The sequence below is a fragment of the Sturnira hondurensis genome, unplaced genomic scaffold (assembly GCF_014824575.4).
Source record: "Sturnira hondurensis isolate 20B ecotype Veracruz unplaced genomic scaffold, ASM1482457v3 Scaffold0011576, whole genome shotgun sequence".
Lineage (NCBI taxonomy): Eukaryota > Metazoa > Chordata > Mammalia > Chiroptera > Phyllostomidae > Sturnira > Sturnira hondurensis.
The window spans coordinates 1,142,306-1,164,196 of NW_028084207.1; the positions used below are offsets into that span (position 1 = coordinate 1,142,306).

At 36.5% G+C, this 21,891-nt stretch overlaps 1 long non-coding RNA gene across 1 annotated transcript in view; it reads left to right on the forward strand.

Annotated features, from left to right (window-relative positions):
- LOC118996758 (uncharacterized) overlaps nt 1-11,023 on the forward strand; it is a 193,660-nt gene extending 182,637 nt beyond the window's left edge. The window contains exon 3 of the long non-coding RNA XR_005068549.1: nt 10,954-11,023. This is a non-coding gene — a long non-coding RNA (uncharacterized LOC118996758). The remainder of the gene's footprint in view (nt 1-10,953) is intronic.
- Nucleotides 11,024-21,891: the final 10,868 nt, after the last annotated feature.

Here is a 21,891-nt window from a genome sequence, read left to right on the forward strand (position 1 = left end):
GTCCTTTTAATCTTTCCACTCTTCTTCTCCTCCTAAATCCAATCACATTTACTATCTGTTTGGTACTTTCTATAACATGACTTGTTTGCACAATTACTTAATCTTTCTTGGCTCTGTGTTTGTTCTCTCCCAACTAGGCAAAAGCTTCTCCCACACAGAGATCATGGCTTGTTTATTTACATTTATTTCCCAAAGCATAGTTGCCTTGCACATAGTAGACACTGTACAAATATTTGTTCAATGAAATAAATATATTAATAAACTCAGTAAGAAGATGGCATTTTACCATAGAAGACTTAGTATGTCCGAAGTTTCTAATCTATAAGATAACGAAATAGTCCAACACACTTAAAAAGAACATAGAGGACACAGCAATGCACAATAAAACTGGACCAGATAGTTCTGGAAAGTAACTATTTGCTTTGGCTTTCTATACACAATGTTTTTGGAACTCATTGTATATGTTGTAATGATTCCAATGTTAATTTAATTTATAAGAGTGACACAAGAAGGAGAATATCAGCATATCAATTTATAATTGCTTCAGCCTCTCATGTCCTTCATATGAATGTGATATAAGTTTGAAATATGTATTTAATCCACCATATCTCTGTATGGAATCCCCAAAACTTTGGCTCTTGTTCTCACAGCTCTTACAAAAAGAACTGCTGCAGACCTCCATACTGGGCTGGTTGAAATATGTGGAATACATATACAAATTTTTTTGCTAACTTTTACCTACAGTTTAAACCATTTGCTTGGATTTGTATGTGTATAATATTTCACATAGAATATATTTCACTTGGGAAATATCTGCTTTTAACGTTTTTGGAACATTTTTCCATTTTGAATTTCTGTTTGGCTTGTTCATCACTTCTCCCATCACTCCTCTTAGTTAATATTCTCTATTTGAGGAATTGTGGCCAATAGGTTGGAGACTCAAAGGCACTGTCTCACAAGTTTATGAAAAGGATGATTTGTGTATATTTGTTTGCATAAAATTGCTCAGATTTCATTGAGACATGCAAGATTTAATTTATTCTGTATGTGTGCTTATGTGTGTGTGGGCGAGAGAATGATAACCAATGGAGTACATATATGTATGATTAATATAACAATTGAAGTTTAATTATTTTAAGTAAAGACACTTAAAAACAAGTTAAATTTTAAGAATTGCACTGCATGAAGAAATGAACAAAAAAAATCTTTCAAATGTCATCAGTTTCCTTAAGACAACCCATTTCACAAAAGGTGTTCCTGTCCACTCTGAAATGCTTGCCTGTTAAAGTGACAGTTGCAAGCATGTTCTTGTTAACTTTTTTCCTCATCCAACAAATCAAGAGGGCTAAACTGTTTCAGAAAACAACAAAACCATTTTCTGAGCTCCAAATTGAGAAAAGAATATGGAATGACTTAATATTTAGCCAATTCTAATGTTCAGTTAAACTGTGTTTTACAAAATAAACACACCTGTGGCAAAATAAATCACCTTTTCAAAAAGTTTAAAAACAACTATGTGTTTTATCAAAGACTTTAAATAAATTTATTCTTGTATTTGATCTTCACATGCCCCCTTGTGGTAAACCATGGGAAACTCAAAAGACTTGAACATTGGAATGGTTTATTTTTAAATCCATTTAGATCTAAATGATCTTTTAAAATTTTCTCAAGTATTTTTATAAATAGATAGTCAAATCATAGAAATTAGTACCGTAAGAAATCTTTGGTTGTCCATATAGAAATAAACTTTCACTTTCTCACTTTTAAAGAAAAAGTATGTACACATAACGACAGTAGAATAACTGAATTTTGTACAACAAATTGTGGTATGCAAATAGAGATATTTAATAAGACACACTGATATTCTTGTGTCTTTCATAATTTAACTTAAAATTGGAATAATTGCAACATAAATAGTGAGTCCCAATTCATTGTGTATAGGATGCCAAAGAAAATAGTTACATTTTTCCAAAATGAAATACCAACCCCAAGCTTGTTCTAAGGGCTGCAGTGAGGATTTATTAAGGAAAACCTTTGTACAAATAGCACTGATGGAGCAGATTATGAACCTGGGAAGAGAAGCTGGACATGTGAGTGCACCAAAGTATGAAGTCCAATCCATTATATAAAGTGTAGTTACCATGTGTGCGAAATAATTGTTCTTTAGGCTCTATCAGTTGTACAGACCCCTAGAATAAGCCATGTGTGGGAATCAATAGAAACAGATATCTGGTCCCTGCCAAATTGCTAATTATAATTACCTCAAGCATACATAATAATATGAATATGGTGGACTATAAAGATCTGGTACTGCTCTGCTAAATGCTTTCTCAGATACAGTTACCAGATTTAGCAAATAATAGAGGAAGCCTGGTTAAATTGGGATATCAGATAAACCATTACTGATTTTTATAAAATGATTTCCCATAAAGTATTTATTGCAAATACTAGTCAGTGATAAACTTGTCAACAAATTACAAAATATAACATTTTTGGATAATACAATGAGTTTTTCATAAAAGTAGCTTTATTCTGTATTTTATTTCTAAAGTTATGTCTGCCTCACATTTTTTGTTTGCATGAAAATCATACACTTTATTTTGTGAAGTAATGGTGACACTAAATAGTATACTTTATCATTTTAAATTGCCAAAATGAAGTCACTTCAAGTTGATTCTTAATATTTTAGATTTATATGTATTTATGTGTATATACATATTTAAATTTCTTTTAGCTGTTATTTATTTTGTTATATAAACATGTTATATTTATCTGTGGATTAGAAAATTTTGTTTCTAATTTTACCATTAAAACAATGCTAACTTCAGCATTCTTGTACATGAATCATTATATACAGTGCATTTATATAAAATATATATAACTACATTGTAATTGCAGGATTGTTAAGGTCTGCACATTTCCAATTTTATTCAGTACTAGCAAACTGCTTTCCAAACTGGTTGTGTGAATTTTAACTCCATCAGCAATGTATAAAAGTGCTGTTTACCTCAAATGCTCTCTGTATTTGACATCTTCAGACTTTTTGTCAGCTTTATTGAGATACAATTGATATATATCATTGTTTAAAAACTATAATGTGTTGTTATGGTAAAAATATCATAATCTGATATAGCCCCTCCCTTCCCACAACTCTGTGATCCCCATTATTCTTTGTGGCCTTGTTATGCTCTGAACTAGCATGTTATACTATCTATTCCTACTATGGCTCCTCAGAGTTCATTCTATAGTGACCATCTTGGGCTTTCCTTCTGTGGCCAATGCTCTCCTTATCATCAGCCAGAGCTCTTTAGTTCTTTAATGTCACATTCCCAAATCATATTAACTAATTTTCACCAAAGAATTACTGCATGGTTAAGTATTCAAAGAGTTATCCTGCTCAGTTTACATTTTAATAGTTTTTGTTAAGGTGATAGACAAATACCCCAAGGAAGATAGATGAGTTTGAGTGGTGGGTGTGATTATGCAAGAGGTTGTTCAGAGTGACATTCTATCATACTACAAATGTGTCATGATGAGTCAGCTTACTTGGAGATTAAAATGATTCTGATTAAATTAGTTCAGATTTGGGTTTAACTAAATGTTCCTTGAGAACTTAGAAAAATGCATGAATATGTTTCTTAGCTTATTCAAGGTAGCCTGGTGGCCATGCTAGAACTTTTGCTGAATATCCAGGACTTTGGAGTCATCCTTCTCAGCAACAGTTTCCAGTCAGAACTTCAGATGGCAATGGAGGTGGAAACAAAGAAGCCAATTCTGTTACACAGTTAGTCCAGGATATACAGTTGACCCTTGAACAACACGAGTTTGAACTGCATAGTTCCACCTAAATGCAATTATTTTTAAAAAATACAATGAATGTATTTTCTACGTTGCTTTATTATAAGAATACAATATATAATATATATGTACAAAATATGTGTTAATCAACTGTTTATGTTATTAGTAAGGCTTCTGGTCCATAATAGGCTTTTAGTAAAGTTTTGTGGGAGTCAAAAGTTATGCACAGATTCTAGACTGTGCTGAGGTAGGGGGTTCATGCCCCAGCCCCCACCTTGCTCAAGGGATAACTGTAATCTGAAAGGTAGTTAGTTTTCCTTTCATTATACTAAATCATTGATGCCAGATGTGTTATTTTTAAGTTTTTCTTAATTACAATTTTATTATGCCTTCAATTTTCTAGTTTTTGTCTTATGGTAACTTGATTTTTTATGTGTGACATTATGACAGTTGATCCTAATAATGATTTGTAGTCTACACATACTTAATTTGTTTTATACTTCTTAAATGTTTCCTATATATGCCAAAGACAAAAATGTAACTATATCTTGGAAATTGCTTACAGAAACACAGTTTGAACTTTGCCATCCAGGATCATCTCATGTGTGAAAAATATAGCTTTCTGGTACATAATACTTGCTCAATAAATGTGATTGAAAACTTGAATGACTTAGTGATTGGGTTCATTTCAAATTTGCAAATTAGTGTCTTCCTCTGGAAATCTATCACATCACTTTGTTTATTTGCAAAAGAACCAGAAGAACTCTCTGGTTAGATGTTGATGGAGAGGTTCTTAGAATAACATTACCCCTTAACTCCTCATTTTATTGCAGTTTCCAAGCAGAATAAAAAATAAAATATTATGGCCCTGGCCAGGAGGGTCAGTTGGTTGGATCATCGTCCCATTCATGAAAAGGCTGCAGGTTCGATTCCCATTCAGTACACCCATCTAGGTTGTGGATTTGCTTCCAGGTCGGGGAGTGTAATGAAGGCAACTGATCTATATTTTTCACATCAATGTCTCTCTCTTCCTCCCTTTCTACACATCTCTAAAATCAATAAACATATCCTTGGGTGAGGATTAAACAAAAAAAGAAAAATAAAATATTCCTCCAAAAGAACTACACATTTATCACATAAAGTGGCATGGAGAGCCAGAAGTCTCTGTCTCTCCTCCAAGCAATTATGGAGTGTGCTTGGAAACATGACTATAAATTTAGCTGAATGGGGCTTTTTCTCCATAAGTGAAAGGTCCAGCCTGAGTAAGCTGATCAATAAAGAAGGGAGTAGCTTTTAAAACTTAGTGGCTACATTAATGTGGTCTCCACAATTACCTGTCACCTGGGGGCAATTTATTCAGAAAAAATTACTTGTATTACTAAAACTATTATTCCTACTTAAGTTTCACCCCAACAGTATATAGAGGTTTATTATTTACTGTACATTTCTTCCTTTTGGAACTGAACACAGTCACTATATGCTAGTTTTTCTTTTTCTTTGTGGCTCCTGGAAACATATCAAAGAGAAAAATTTACAAGTCTGAGAAGCAACAGAAGTTTAGCTTACTTAGCATGTGAAGAAACATGACAACTTTTGGGGTTTGGAGTTGTAACAACTTGAAACTGGTGAAAATGTTAAAATGCTGCTCCTTACCCCTTACTCCTCTTTCTGTGTCTCCTGCTAGCGGCATTCTTTAGTCACTAATTCATGCAGTATGGTTTGCAAGAAACTTTAAAGCAATATTTTCCCTGCTGCTATTCCTTACATTTTCATTTGTGGCCTAAATGATCTATGTAGGAAATATTTACTTTGAGGCTTTGGTTTGGCTTAAAAAATGCCAAGTGATCAAACCCAAGCAATGAGTCCATTGATCTCAGCAATGGAACCTTTGAGTATAAAATAACGTACAAGCAAGCTGCTACAAAAAGATTCCAAATTATATTCGCAAATTTAATAACCCTCATGCTTCCATGTCTAAAAGACAGAGTTGAATTCTTTCTTAAATTTTATTTATTTATGTATTTTTGTCTTCAGCATCTTCCTGAAAGAAAATAAAGATAAAAAGATGGTAAGGTTTATTTTTGATGGTTATAGCTGTCTTTTTCTCCACTTGCTCCTTCTTGGTTTTCTGATTTCTTTCTAATCCTTGTTAAATTTTATTTTCATGAAATATTTGTGAATGTGAGAACTTATATATGCATTCTGGGTAACCTCAATCTCTCATAGTAAAAGGGCCATTATTGAATCCTTAAAAACCTACAGTAAATGAGGGGAGGAACTGTGGCTATATGAGAGCATTTTTTTTGATTCAGTTAATTTTCTTGTATCTTTGAAACTATACTCTGTAAGCACCTACCCACTCTAAGGCCTCTTCCAATATAATTTATGACCTATATGATAATTTTTTTGTGCCCCAAACTAAGATGATATTCTACATTTTCTTGTCTTTTTGGGGGAAAACACACACACACACACCACTTTCAAGTCACTGGAGTACATGGGTATCAAAAAATATGCAAAACCAAGGAAAGATTTTTATACATAAGTTAATTCTTAAAATTACAGGTATGAACTTAAAATGGTTGAACTTACTTTCAAGTAAGTGTAATTTGTTTCCTGATTTTTAAAAACATTTAAATTAAATTTATCAGGATAACATTGGTTAACAAGATGATATAGATTTCAAGTGTATGATTCTATAATACAGTTATTTTTAACAGGTGTGCCACATCAGGCACACTGGTGTGCTACAATAATTTTTAAAATATATTTAGTCAGGGGCACTGACCTCTTTTCCCTTAGATTGTCAAATTAAAAAATGACAATAGCCAACACAACAGCCATCTGGTGTGAATAAATCAAAATTATGCTTATTTTTGTCAGAAGGGAAAAATAGATTTTTGGTGAGCTGCAGAATTTTAATACTTAGTTTATGTGTGGCATGAGGTGAAAGAGTTCGAAAAATCCCTGCTACAATACATCATCTATATTGCTTGTTCACCATGCAAAGTCAAGTCTTCCATCACCATTTATTCCTTCCTTTACCCTTTCTACCTCCCCATTCCCTTTCTGTGTTGTTTATTCTCCCACTAAGAGTAATTTAAAGTTACCCAAAAAGAGGCACTGAAGGAGGAATTGTTAAGTTATGGACACAGTAGGCTCTATTGCACTTGTAAGAGCTGACTTTGGCACACCACTGAAAAGCTGTTATCTTGTCCTATTATGAGATATTTACACTATAGAAGAGGACCCTCCAAAAGCACTATTTAAAGAAAATAATAATTTGCTAATAACGAAAGTCAAAATTTTAGCGAGAGATATTTTGTAAAGTAAGGTTGGTGAGGTATTTCCAGGTAATTGCTGAATCTCACCATGTTAATTACTCATTAGTAATAGTACTTCAGTGTATTGTGGCATGGAGGACTAATTTACTATGAAAGGTTTACAAATAAATGTCCTGAAAGACCTGTTTTTATAAGCATGTTTTATGCCTCTATTTTAAAAATTATTTATTTATTTTTAGAGAGAGGGTAAGGGAAGGAGAACAACAGGGAGAAAAACATCCACGTGTGGTTGCCTCTCGTATGCCCCCTACTGGGGACCTGGCCCGTAACTGAGGTGTGTGCCCAGACTGGGAGTTGAACCAGGGACCCTGTGATTCACAGGCTGGTGCTCCATCTGCTGAGTCACACCAGCCCTGGCAATGCCTCTATTCTTAATTATTGAGCTAACTGAGTCTCCATTTTAGGTGTATTTAGCAGTACAGAAAGTAAAATAATGAGCAATGTTAAACTGAGCAAACATATACTCATCTTCTATAAGGAGTCATAGAGTTCATGAAGTTTTCATTTTATTTCATTCTTTTTCTTCCTATAAGTTCAATTATTGTCACAACTTATTTTTCTTAAGTTTACCTGACCCATTACTTTTTGTTGTTGATATATTCTTACACTTCTGCTGCCTAAAATGTGCAATAAGAAATGGAAGTCCCATGAGTCTGAATCAGAGGCCTAAACCCTAATGGACAGGACCAATAGACATAAGGATACCAGAATTTTCCAAGGTAGCTTTCAAGTCACGTATGAGTGAGGAGTTAAGATTCTGTACTTACTCAGTGGCCTGGAACATGGAAGTAAAAACTAAAATATAAGCAAAGAAAAGGTTTTCATATGCACCCACAGTCATGCATAAATTAATTTAAATGATGTGAATTATAGTGGACTTCTTCGTAAACATTCTGTCAAAATAGTATCAGTGTTTAATAAAAGGCAAATACTAGGCCTAATGGTTTAAAGACAAAATAATTTGTGAGGGGAAAAAATGCTTTCCTCTACACCTTCTAGAATTATTAATCCATTGACTGCAGGTATATAAATCTCAAGGTTGATTTAAAATGCCTATGTCTAACTTAGATAGAGTTGAACAGTATTTTGGAGCTTTTCAGGAAATGGTAAAAATAATTCAGAATATGATCCTATCTAGTCTAGCCCTTAACAAAATAAAGAAGTAGAGTTTCTCTTTAATAGCACCTATCTTTTTGAGATATTCCTCTTTCCTCTATCTGGCACCCTGTCCCATCACACACCACAATATAATAAAGTTCCTCTTCTCTCCATTAAATGTTTACTGACCAGTCATCAGTGAATTTTAACATATTGGAGTGATCTTGCCTCAACCTGGAGAATCCAACCTGTATTTCTCATAAAACATATGGGTCCTATTATCTGTCTCTCAAAGTGCTGTTTGCTGAGATCAGGCAACCCTGTGGACACAGGGAAAAATATGAAGGGGCCACTATACTAAAATAAGCATTTACTTATTAATTTTTATTAGTAAAACACACATAAAATAATTTTAAAAAAAATATTTTATTTATTTATCTTTAGAGGGGAAGGGAATGAGAGAGGGAGAGAACATCAATGTATGGTTGCTTGTCATGGGTCCCCCCCACTGGGAACCGGCCTGCAACCCAGGCATGTGCCCTGACTGGGAATGGAACCGCAACCATGTGGTTTGCAAGCCCGTGCTCAATCCACTGAGCTACACTAGCCAGGGCCCATAAAATAAATTTTACTTACCATTTTAACCACTATAAAGTGTATAAATCCATGGTATAATATACATTTACAATGTACAATAGTACAATAAGCAAACTAGAAACAGAGTCATAGATACAGAGAAACAGCTGATGGTTGCCAGATGGGAGGGGTGATGGGGGGCTGGGTGAAAAAGGTGAAAGGAATAAGAGTACAAATAGGTAGTTATAATTCAGTCACAGGGATATAAAGTATAGCACAGGGAATATAGTCAATCATATTATAATAATTATGTATGGTACCAAGTTGGTACTAGACTCATCTGGGGAACCACTTCATAAGTTATATAAATGTCTAACCACTCTGTTGTACACCTGAACTAATATGGTAGTGAATGTCGACTATAATTAAAACTAAGAATTAGAATTAATTTTTTTAAAAATGTACTATATCATCAGTATTTAATAAAAAATCTATATTATCTGAAACAGAAACCCTATAGATTTTAAGCAATCACTTCTCACTTCCTCACTACCTTCCATCTTTTTTTTCCGCTGCTTGTGCCTTTGGTGCCATATATACAGGATTCAGCACAAATAATGCCAAGTTTTTATTACAAAGTATTTTATTACAAAATCATGAACATGTAATTTGTAACAGAACACGATACTCAAGCATACCATATGACACTTTAGGTGAAATGTTCAAATTAAAACTATAAATTATTACACCCAATTTATTGTTTAAATATATTTTATTGATTATGCTATTACATTTTTCTCTCTCCCTTATTCCCCTCAACCCTGCACTGCCCCTCCCACCAGTATTCCCCCAACCACCTTACTTCATGTCCATGGGTTATACATATAAGTTCTTTGGAACACATAACTTCTGGGAAGCACTTTATCTGCCCTTCCATTCTAAATGATAGCTTTCCTGGATAGAGTACTCTTGGATGTAGGTCCTTGCCTTTCACAACTTCAAATACTTCTTTTCAGTCCCTTCTTGCCTGTAAGGTTTCTTTTGAGAAATCAGCTAATAGTCTTATGGGCACTCCTCTGTAGGTAACTCTCTCCTTTTCTCTTGCTGCTTTTAAGATTCTCTCCTTATCTTTAGTCTTGGGTAATCTAATTATGATGGGCCTTGGTGTGTGCTTCCTTGGGTTCAACTTCTTTGGGACTCTCTGAGCTTCCTAGACTTCCTGGAACTCTATTTCCTTTACCAGATGGAGACACTCTCCTTCTTTGTTTTTCAAATAAGTTTTCAACTTCTTGCTCTTGTTCTTTTCCTATGGCACTCCTATGATTCTGATATTGGAACATTTAAAGTTATCCTGGAGGTTCCTAAGCCTGTCCTCATTTTTCAAATTTTTGTTTCTGCATTCTGTTCTAGTTGTATGTTCATTTCTTCCTTCTGGTTCAAACCACCGATTTGAGTCCTGATTTTCTTCCTGTCACTGTTGGTTCCCTGTGCATTTTCCTTTATTTCACTTTGCATAACCTTCACTTTTTCCTCTCTTTTGCAAATATACTCAACCATTTCTGTGGGCATCCTGATTACCATTGTTTTGAACTGTGCATCTAAAAGGTTGGCTATCTCTTTATCACTTAGTTGTATTTTTGGAGCTTTGATGTATTCTTTTGTTTGGGCCATATTTCTTTGCCTTGGAGTGCCTGTTGTGTTGTAAGAGGTAGAACTTTAGGTATTTGCCAGGGTGGAGCAACCCACAAATCTGTGTTGTGGCGCTGTATGGGGGGAAGGGGTCTGAGAGGGAACAATACCACTTGCTTGACTCTCTGCTGGCTTTTAGTCACTTCCCCCTCTACCCACAATCAAATTGGGCCCTTCTGGTGCTGATTCCCAGGTGGGTGGGTTTGTGTATGTTCTAGGACTCTGTGGGTCTCTCCAATGAACTCTTCTATGAGGCTGGCAGTTTCTCCCACTGCTAGAATTCTCACAGGTTTTTTCAGACAGAGGTTTTGAGGCTTTATTTCCCTGTGCTGGAACCCCAGGTTGCACAGTCTGTCTTGCTTCCCAGTTGTTCCTCTTGGTTTATCCACACACAAATGTGAGACCACTTGGTCTGCAAGCCAACACCTCACCCATCCTGGTCCTCTAGCTGCTGCATTGCTGTGAGTCCTCTTTCCCTGGCTGTCCATCTCCAGCCCTCCTACCAGTCTAGATGAATGTTACTTTTTAAACTCTGGTAGTTGGGCTTACAGTTTGATTTTCTGGCAGTTCGGTTTATTTTTTGTTTTTAATTTGCTGTTGTCCTACTTTTGGTTGTGTGAGGAGACAAAGTGTATCTACCTACACCTCCAACTTGGTGGGAAGCCCCTACACTCATATTACTACCCTACCAACTACAGAGATGCAGGCCTTACTTCTGCCAGACACTGTGTGTGTGTGTGTGTGTTTGTGTAATCATATATAATTTGAAATCATGAAAATTAACCCCTCTTTGCTTCTGATGTTTTTATATATTTAGCTCTTATATTTAGATTTTGTATCTATTTTGAGTTAAATTTTGTACATAGTATGAGGTAAGCAACTTCACTCTTTGGGATCTTGATACCCAATTGGCCCAGTGACATTTGTTGAAGGGTTTCCTTTTCTCCAATTCATATCAGCATTTGTTATCTCTTGTCATTTTGATGACAGCTGTTCTAACAGTCATGAGGTGATATCTCAATTGTTTTAATTTACATTTTCCTAAGGACTACTGATGTCGAGCATCTTTTCATGTACCTGATGGCCTTTCATATATCTCCTTTGCAGAAATGTCTACTCTAGTCTTTTACCCATTTTTAATTTTTGTTTGCTATTGAGTTTTTTATATAGTTTAGATCAGTGGTATCAAACTCATTTTCACCAGGGGCCACATCAGCCTCATGGTTGCCTTCACAGGGCCAAATATAATTTTAGGACTGTATAAATGTAAACACTCCTTAACAGTGAAGGGAGAGCTCAATGCTGCCCCTGGGTAGAAACAAGGTGCCAGGTCAGATGAAATAAGGTGGAGGGCCAGATTCGGCCCATGGGCCTTCTGTTTGCCACCTGTGGTTTAGATATTACCTCTTATCAGATATATTTGCAAATATTTTTACCAGTTAGTAGGTTCCCTCTGCATATTGCTGATGGTTTCTTTTGCTGTGCAGAAGTTCTTTGTTTGAGGTATTCTCACTTGTTTATATCTAATTTTGTTGCCCATGCTTTAAATGTCATATCCAAAAAAAGCATTACTAAGACTCCTGTCAAAGAACTTCATTCTTATATTTTTTTCGAACAGTCTTATGGTTTTAGGTTTTACATTGAAGTCTTTAATCCACTTTGAGTTAACGTTTCTTTAAAATCTTTACTTATTTATTTTTAGAGAGAAGGGAAGGGAGGGAGAAAGTGAGGGAGAGGAACATCAATATGTGGTTGCATCTTGCATGCCTCCTACTGGGGACCTGGCCCGCAACTCAGGTATGTGCCCTGACTAGGAACCAAACCAGCAACCTTTTGGTTCGCAGGCTGGTGCTCAACCCACTAAGCCACACCAGCCCAGGCTTGGGTTAAGTTTTGTTAGTGGTGTCAGATATAGTCCCAGCTTTATTATTTTACTTGTAAATATCCAGTTATCCATGCACCATTTATTCAAGAGATTATCTTTTCTTCACTGAATATTCTTGGCTCCCTTGCCAAATATTAGTAGACTGTATATACTTGGGTTTTGTTTTTTTAAAGATTTTATTTATTTATTTATTTTTATTTTTAGGCAGAAGGGAAGGGAGTGAAAAAGAGAGGAAAGGAAACATCAATGTGTGGGTGTGGTTGCCTCTTGAGCACCCCTGACTGGGGACCTGGCCTTCAACCCAGGCATGTGCCCTGATTGAGTATCAAACTGGCAACCCCTTGGTTCACAGGCCAGTGCTGAATCCACTGAGTCACACCCTCCATGGCTATACTTGGGTTTATTTATGGGCTCTCAGTTCTGTTGTGTTTGTATATTTGTCTGTTTTCATGCCAGCACCATAGTATTTGGATGACTATAGCTTTAGGCTATAGCTTGATATCACAAAGTGTGATGCCTCATGCTTTGTTCTCCTCAGGATTTCTTTGACTACTAGGAGTCTTTTGTGGTTGCATATAAATTTTAGGAGTCTTTACTTCTGTAAAAATGATATTGAAATGAAATTAATAAGGATTTTATTCCATCTATACATGGCTTTTTGTAATATGAATATCTAAGTAATATTACTTTTTTAATTCATGAACATGGGCTATCTTTTTATTTTTTGTCTTTTCATTTCTTTCATCAATGTCTTGTGATTTTCAGAGTAGAGATTTTTCACAATTTAGTTAAAACTTATTCCTATGTATTTTATATTTCAATAAGTATGCTATCAATGTTTTTTTCAGAAACTTTGTTGTTAGTACAAAGAAATGTTACTGATTTTTTGTACATTAATTTTGTATCCTGCATCTTTACAAAATTCATTATTTATAACACTTTCTATGGTGCAATCTTTATGTTTTTCTATATGTAAAATCATGCCATCTGCAAATAAAGATAATTTTACTTCTTCCTTTTCAATGATCTTTTAAAAAAGATTTTATTCATTTATTTTTGGACAGAGGGGAAGGGAGGGAGAAAGAGAGAGAGAGAGAGAGAAACATCAGTGTGGGGTTTCCTCTTGCACACCCCTACTGGGGACCTGGCCTGCAACTCAGGCATGTGCCCTGACTGGCAATTGAACCAGTGACATTTTGGTCCATTCAGCTACACCAACCAGGGCTTCTTTTTCCTTTTCAATTCTGATACCTCTTTTTTTCTTGCCTTACTGCTGTAGTTAGGACTTCCAGTACTATGTTTAATGGGAGTGATGACAGTTGGCAACCTGGTATTGCTCCTGATTTTAGATTGAACAGTTTTCAATGTTTCATCATTGAGCATGATGTTAGCTCTGGGCTTATTATTCATGGCCTTTACTATGTGAATATATGTTCCTTTTCCACCTAGAGGTAAGATATTCTATTATCATAATATTTATGATATTATGATATCAATAAATCAAACTTCAACAATATTAATGTTGAAGTTTGTCACATGCTTTTTCTGTGTCTAGTGAGATAATCATAGGGTTCTTTTGTTTTACTCTATTAGTGAGCTAATTGCATTGAATGATTTGCATATGTTAAAATATCTTTTCATTCCAGGGATAAATCTCACTTGATCATGGTGAATCATCCTTTTAGTGTGTTGCTGAATTCTTTTTGTTAGTATTTTTTAATTTTTTTAAATTTAATTATTGTTCAGGAACAGTTTTCTGTCTTGTACTCCCATCCCAGCCCCCCTAGTGCTCCCCACCTCCCTCCCATTTCCACCTCCTTAGTTGTTGTCCATGTGTCCTTTATACTACTTCCTATAAATCCTTCCCCATTTCCCCCTGAAATTCCCTCCCCTCTTTCCTCTGGTCACTGTACCCCATTCTCTATTTCAGTGTCTTTGTTTTTCTTTTGCTTGCTTGTTTGTTTTGCTGTTTAGCTTTCTGTTAAAGGTGAGATCATATGGTATTTGTCCTTCAACACCTGGCTTATTTCATTCAGCATAATGTTTGATAGTATTTTTATTGAGAATTATTACATCTCTATTCATCAAGGATATTGATCTCTAGCTTTCTTTATAGTAATATCCTGTTCTGTTTTGTGTATTATGATAATCCTGGTCTTATAAAATGAGTGGAAGTGTCCCATCCTCTGTGATTTTATTTTTGGATGATTTTGGGAGAGATTAGTATTAATTCTTCTTTAAAAGTTTGCTGAGGAGGGGGGAAAATGGCAACGGAGTAGGACAGAGTGGATTTCATTTCCCGTACACATGGGAGAAAATTCTGGCAGATCTACTGAGGAACAGCGGGATCAACCAACAGTTCCCCAGCATTTATGAAAATAAGTGACCAGAGTCTGTGATGGACACTGAAGGACCAGACAGCTGCAGGTCAGTGGGGTCTCAGGGACCTGAGTAAAAACAAGAGTAGCAGCTGTGGCGGCCAGCGCTCTTGCTCAGCGCCTAGCGACCTTGGTGCCGATGCCGTGGTCGGGCTCCAGAGGCCCCAGTCTATGACCAGCACTGGGGCATCTGCCATGGACTCTTTGGGAGCCGGCACCCAGCGGGTCTATGGAAGACTCTTTGGGAGCCTCGGGCCTGCTGCAGGGTCAGTGGGAGAGAGCTGGGTCGTCAGCTCCCTCTATCCCTATCTAAGCAAGGCTGGGCAACACCGGGCAGAGACCTATCTGCTTGAGTTTACAGAGAGGGTAACAGGGACAAAGGACCATGTTCAACTGCGGACTCTGTGGTTGCCAGCCTCGGAGAATTGAGAGGCACATTGTTCTCACCAGTCTGACTGGGGATTGGGCTGGGCTTAGAGTCAGGCTTTCTGGAGAAGTTTTTTTTTTTTTTTTTTGGAAAGTGGACAGCAGCTTTCCTTGCTTCCCACCAAGCTTGGCAGCGATCCAGAGGAGGGGCGGAAGCACTTGAGTTCCCCCACAGAACTGGAAGGACCGTGCCAGATCCTGCACGACCCAGGCAGTCTGGCAGGTGCATGGGCCCCTGCACCCCAGCCCACAGAGAGAACCCCCGGGGAAGGTGCTCTGAAAAGAACCTAGATCCCCTTCATGGAGTGCTGGGGAGAGGCTAGCTCTTGGGAGATCACTCTCAGAAAGACTACAGCAATCAACCCTCAGCCTGCTGCAACCAGAAAACCTGGTTTGGACAGTTTGAAACCAACAAGGGTGTTTTTTGGTGTGTTTTTTTTTTCTTTAGTAACTTTTTTTTAGTATTCTTATATCTTTTTGTAAAGATTTAATTTATTTATCTTTAGAAGGAAAGGGAAGAGGAGAAGAAGAGAAATATCAATGCATGGTTGCCTCTCCTGAGTCTCCTGCTGGAAACTGGCCTGCACTCAGGCATGTGTCCTGACTGGGAATCAAACCACTATCATGTGGTTTGCAGACCCACGCTCAATCCACTGAGCTACACCAGCCAGGGCAGTATTCTTATATCTTTTTAATTTTATTATTGCTTTATCTTTCAATAATTTTTCCCCTCCTTTCTTTTTTCCTATTTTAGTCCTTCTTTTATTTCCAAACTTGTCGCTTTTTCCTCCCTTCACCTGGTTCGTTTGTTTGTGCGTTTATTCCTTTGTTTTCTTTTACCCACAAGGAAAATAAACAACTGGGAACCACAAAAAGACCAGAGTGGGACCCAAAGAGGGGGCATCCCAACAGTAGAGACAGAGAGTTAAATTTCAATCTGCTATAGCAGAGAAGCCACAAGTTGATGCATATTTGTATTATTATTTTTTTCATTATTCTCACTTCTTTAATATTTTAATAGTATCTTTGTATTCCTCCTCTTTCTGTATAGGCTTCTTAGTCTTGGCTGGTTATATTATATTATTTGACAGGTTTCCCCTGTTCTTTCCCCCACAGTGTATTGCTAACTTTCTGTACTTCACGCCACTTGCTTTCCTTTGGCATACTACCCAAAGTTCTATAACCTCTATTCAGTCAGATCACATAGAGTCTGTCATATGATTGTTGATCTAATATTATTGTAAATAATAGCTGTTCTATACAACTCAAAATACTTCACAACACATCTCCTGAATCTTAGCCCAATTTACAGGTTCCTGAATTCTATTACTGTAGTGATTAACTCTATTTGCTCACACACTAAACATATTTACTATTCTTTAATCTCACCTTACCTCATAATCTGACCGCCTGCAACCCCACTGCTTTCTAAATCCAACTCACAAGCCTTCCCTCCCCAACAAGAGACTCATCTTTTGTCCATCCTTTCTTAAAAGTGGCAAGTTGGGTTGAAGACTACAGTTAAAACCATACATAGCCTAAAGATTTTCTATGTCTTCTCTACCGGCTGTGACCGTAAATATCATAAAGTACTCTTCTGCTGTCATAAATCATTTTGCCTCCCCCTCCAACTGATCACGCACACACACAAAAAGGAGTAGGTGGAAGCGGAGAACATCAAGATACCTGCAGGAGACTGCACCACTGAATTTCACAGGTATTCTACCACAGAAGTTCACACCATAAACCCAGGGAGTCAGAACACATCAATTTAAGAAGCTGAAGCTAACAAGAAGAGTCTCACAAACAATAGGAAGACAAAGAAACAATCCGCAAATGAAAGGAACGGTGGAAGGCTCAGAAATAATGTTAGATGAAATAGAGACAAGTCAACTATCAGATATTGAATTCAAAGCACTAGTTATCAGGACATTCAAAGAGCTCACAATGAGCTACCAGAAACCATACTGGAGGTACAATGAACTCACCGCAAACTATATCAACATGAAAAAAGAAATAGAAACTATCAGCAAGGGCCAAGAGGAAATGAAGAATGCAATTTCTGAACTGAAGAACACAGTAGAAGGAATCCAAAACAGGATAGATGAAGCAGAAGATTAGATCAGCAGGCTGGGGAATAAAGTACAAAAAACACCCAGAAAGAGCAAGAAAAAGAAAAGAGGCTCAGAAAGAATGAAAAGGGATTAATAGAAATACAAGACAATATAAAACATAATAATATCCGAATAATAGGGATACCAGAAGGAGAAGAAGAAGAACAAGGGATAGAAAACCTATTTGAAAAAGTAATGAGGGAAAACTTCCCTAATTTGATGAGAGAAAAAGTCACACAAATCCAGGAAACACAGAGAGTCCCAATCAAGAGGCCCACTTCAAGACACATCATCATTAAAATGTCAAAATTCCAAGACAAAGAGAGAATCTTAAAGGCAGCCAGGGAGAAAAAGGAAGTAACATACAAGGGAGCCCCAATAGGGTTAGCTACTGACTTCTCAATGGAAACACTCCAAGCAAGAAGAGAATGGCAAGAAATATTCCAAGTAATGAGAAACAGAGGCCTACAACCAAGGCTACTTCACCCAGCAAGGCTCTCAATCAAGACAGATGGCCAAATAAACAGCATCCAAGACAAAAGAACTCTAAAAAAATATGCCTCCACCAAACCAGCTTTGCAAGAAATACTAAAGGGAATGCTTCAAAGAAAGCAAGGAAAAGAGAGAGACAGAGTGGAACACAGGTACAAAAATGACAATGAATAAGTACCTATCAATAATAACCTTAAATGTAAATGGATTAAATGCTCCAATCAAAAGACATCGAATAGCTAAATGGACGAGAAAACATGACCCACACATATGCTGCCTACAAGAAACCCGCCTCAGGACAAAAGACAATCACAGACTAAAATTGAAAGGATGGAAACAAATTTTCCAAGCAAACAGATAAGAAAAAAAAGCTGGGGTAGTAATTCTCATATCAGACAAAATAGACTTCAAAAAAGGGCCATAAAGAGAGACCCAGAAGGTCACTTCCTAATAATCCAGGGAGGAATCCAAAACAAGACATTAACATCGTAAATATATATGCACCCAAGACAGGAGCACCAGATATATAAAGAAAATCTTAGAGAACTTCAAGAAAAATATTGAAAGCAACACAATTATACTAGGTGATTTTAACACCCCACTGTCAAGAATGGAAAGATCTTTCAAACAAAATATCAACAAAGATATTGTGGCATTAAACAACGCCCTAGATGAAATGGACTTAAATGATATATAGAGTGCCCTTCATCCCAAAGAAGCTAAGCACACATGCTTTTCAAATGCGCATGGAACATTTTCAAAGATAGACCTCATGATAGGATACAAAGCGAGCCTCAACAAACTATAGAAAATTGAAATTATACCAAGCATATTCTCCAACCACAAGGGACTGAAACTGGAAATCAAACCCAAAGGAAAAAACCCAAAACACACAAAATCATGGAGACTGAATGGTATGCTATTAAACAACGAATGGGTCGAGAATGAAATTAGGGAAGAAATCAAAAAGTTTCTACAAACCAATGAAAATGAACTCACAACAACCCAAAACCTATGGGACACAGGGAAGGCAGTCCTGAGAGGAAAGCTTATAGCAATACAGGCCTATCTAAAAAAGATAGAAACATTTCTAACAAACAACCTAACACTATGCCTAAAAGAACTCGAAGAACAACAACAAAGACAGCCCAGATCAAGCAGAAGGAGGGAAATAACCAAGATCAGAGCAGAATTAAATGGCATAGAGACTAAAAGCACAATTCTAAGGACCAATGAATCCAGGACTGGTTTTTTGAAAAGATAAACAAAATCAACAAGCCATTAAGTAGGCTCATCAAGAAAAGAAGAGAGAGGACCCAAATAAACACAATCAGAAATGAAAGAGGAGAGATTACAATTGACATAACAGAAATAGAAGGAATTGCAAGAAATTACTATGAAGAATTGTATGCCAAGGAATTTGAAAACCTAGGTGAAATGGACACATTTTTAGACAAATATAATCTTCCAAAACTCAATGAAGAAGAATGAGAAAACTTGAACAGACCAATAACAGCAGATGAAATTGAAGCAGTAATAAAAAAACGCCCATCGCACAAAAGCCCTGGACCAGACAGTTTCACAGGAGAATTCTATAATGCATTTATGGAAGAGCGAACTCCTATCCTTCACAGACTATTCCAAAAACTCCAAAATGATGGAAGATGCACAAAGTCTTTTTATGAAGCCAGCATCATCCTAATTCCACAGCCAGATAGAGACACAACAAAGAAAGAAAACTACAGGCCAATATTGCTGATGAACATAGATGCTAAAATCCTCAATAAAATATTGGCGAATTGCAATTAACAATACATTAAAAAGATTATACACCATGACCAAGTGGGATTCATCCCAGGGATGCAAAGATGATTCAATATCCACAAATCAGTAAATGTAATACATTACCTAAACAAAAACAAAGACAAAAATTACATGATCATATCGAAAGATGCAGAAAAAGTTTTTGATAGGGTACAACACCTATTCATGATAAAAGCACTTTGCAAAGTGGGAATAGAGGGGGCATTCCTCAATATAATAAAGGCCATACTTGAGAGACGTACACCCAACATCATACTCAATGGGCAAAAACTAAAATCCTTTCCACTAAGATCAGGAACAAGACAAGGTTGTCCACTTTCACCACTTCTATTCAATATAGTATTGGAAGTTTTAGCCACAGCAATCAGACAAGAAAAGGAAATAAAAGGCATCCAAATCGGAAAGGAGGAAACAAAACTGGCACTGTTTGCAGATGACATGGAAAATCCTATAGCCTCTACCAAAAAAATGCTCCAACTAATAAATGAATTTGGCAAAACAGTGGGTTACAAAGTCAATATCCAGATATCAAAGGCATTTTTGTATACTAACAATGAATCAACAGAAGCAGAAATCAAGAAAAAAATCCCATTCAATATAGCAAAAAGAAAAATAAAATATCTGGGAATAAACCTAATCAAGGAGATAAAAGACCTGTATGCAGAAAACTACACAACACTGAAGAAAGAAATCAAAGAAGACACAAACAAATGGAAACATATACCGTGTTCATGGATTGGAAGAATTAACATCATCAAAATGTCCATACTACCCAAAGCAATTTACAGATTCAATGCAATACCCATTAAAGTACCAATGGCATATTTCACAGACATAAAACAAATACTTCAAATATTTATATGGAACCATAAAAGACCCCGAATAGCAGCTGCAATGTTGAGAAAGAAGAACAAAGTAGGAGGGATCACAACACCCTATACCAAACTATATTACAAGGCCACTGTAATCAAAACAGCCTGATACTGGCATAAAAACAGGCACATAGACCAATGGAACAGAACAGAGAGCCCAGAAATAAATCCAAATCTCTACAGTCAATTAATATTTGACAAGGAGGGCAGTAACATAAAATGGAGTAAAAATAGCCTCTTCAACAAATGGTGTTGGGAAAACTGGACAGCTACATGCAAAAAAATGAAACTCGAGCACCAACTTACACCATACACCAAAATAAATTCAAGGTGGATAAAAGACTTAAATATAAGCTGTGACACCATTAAAATCCTAGAGGAGAACGTTGGCAGGAAAATCTCAGATATTCCACGCAGCAATATTTTTACTGATATGTCCCCTAGAGCGAGGGACATAAAGGAAAAAATAAACAAATTGGATCTCATCAAAATAAAAATCTTCTACACGGCTAAAGAAAACAGTATTAAGATAAAAAGAGAAGCAACAGTTTGGGAAAACATATTTGCCAATGACACCTCAGACAAAGGTTTAATCTCCAAAATATACAAAGAACTCACTCAACTCCACTCAAAGAAGATGGGCAACCCAATTAAAAAATGAGCAAAGGACTTGAACAGACACTTCTCCAAGGAGGACATACAGAGGATTCAGAAACACATGAAAAGATGCTCAATATTGCTAGCTATCAGAGAGATGCAAATTAAAAGCACAATAAGATACCACTTTACACTGCCCAGAATGGCCATCGTAGACAAAGCAATAGACAAAAAATATTAGAGAGATTGTGGGGAAAAGGGGACCCTAGCTCACTGTTGGTAGGATTGCAGACTGATACAACCACTATGGAAAACAGTATGGAATTTTCTACGAAAACTAAAAGTGAATATGCCTTTTGTCCCAGCAATTCCACTCTTAGGAGTATGTCCTAAGAACCCTGAAACACCAATCCAAATAAACCTATGCACCCCAACGTTCATAGCAACACAATGTACAATAGGCAAGAGTTGGAGGCACCTAGGTGCCTATCAGTAAATGAATGGATCAAAAAAGTATGGTACATATACACAATGGAATTCTATGCAGCAGAAAGAAAGAAGGAGTTCCTACCCTTTGCAACATCATGGATGGAACTGGAAAGCATTATGCTGAGTGAAATAAGCCAGGTGGTGAGGGACAAATACCATATGATCTCACCTTTAACAGGAACCTAAACAGCAAAACAAGCAAGTAAGCAAAATATGACTAAAGACACTGAAATACAGAACAGGCTGACAGGGACCAGAGGGGAGAGGGGAGGGAATTTCAGGGGAAAAGTGGAAGGATTCACAGGAACA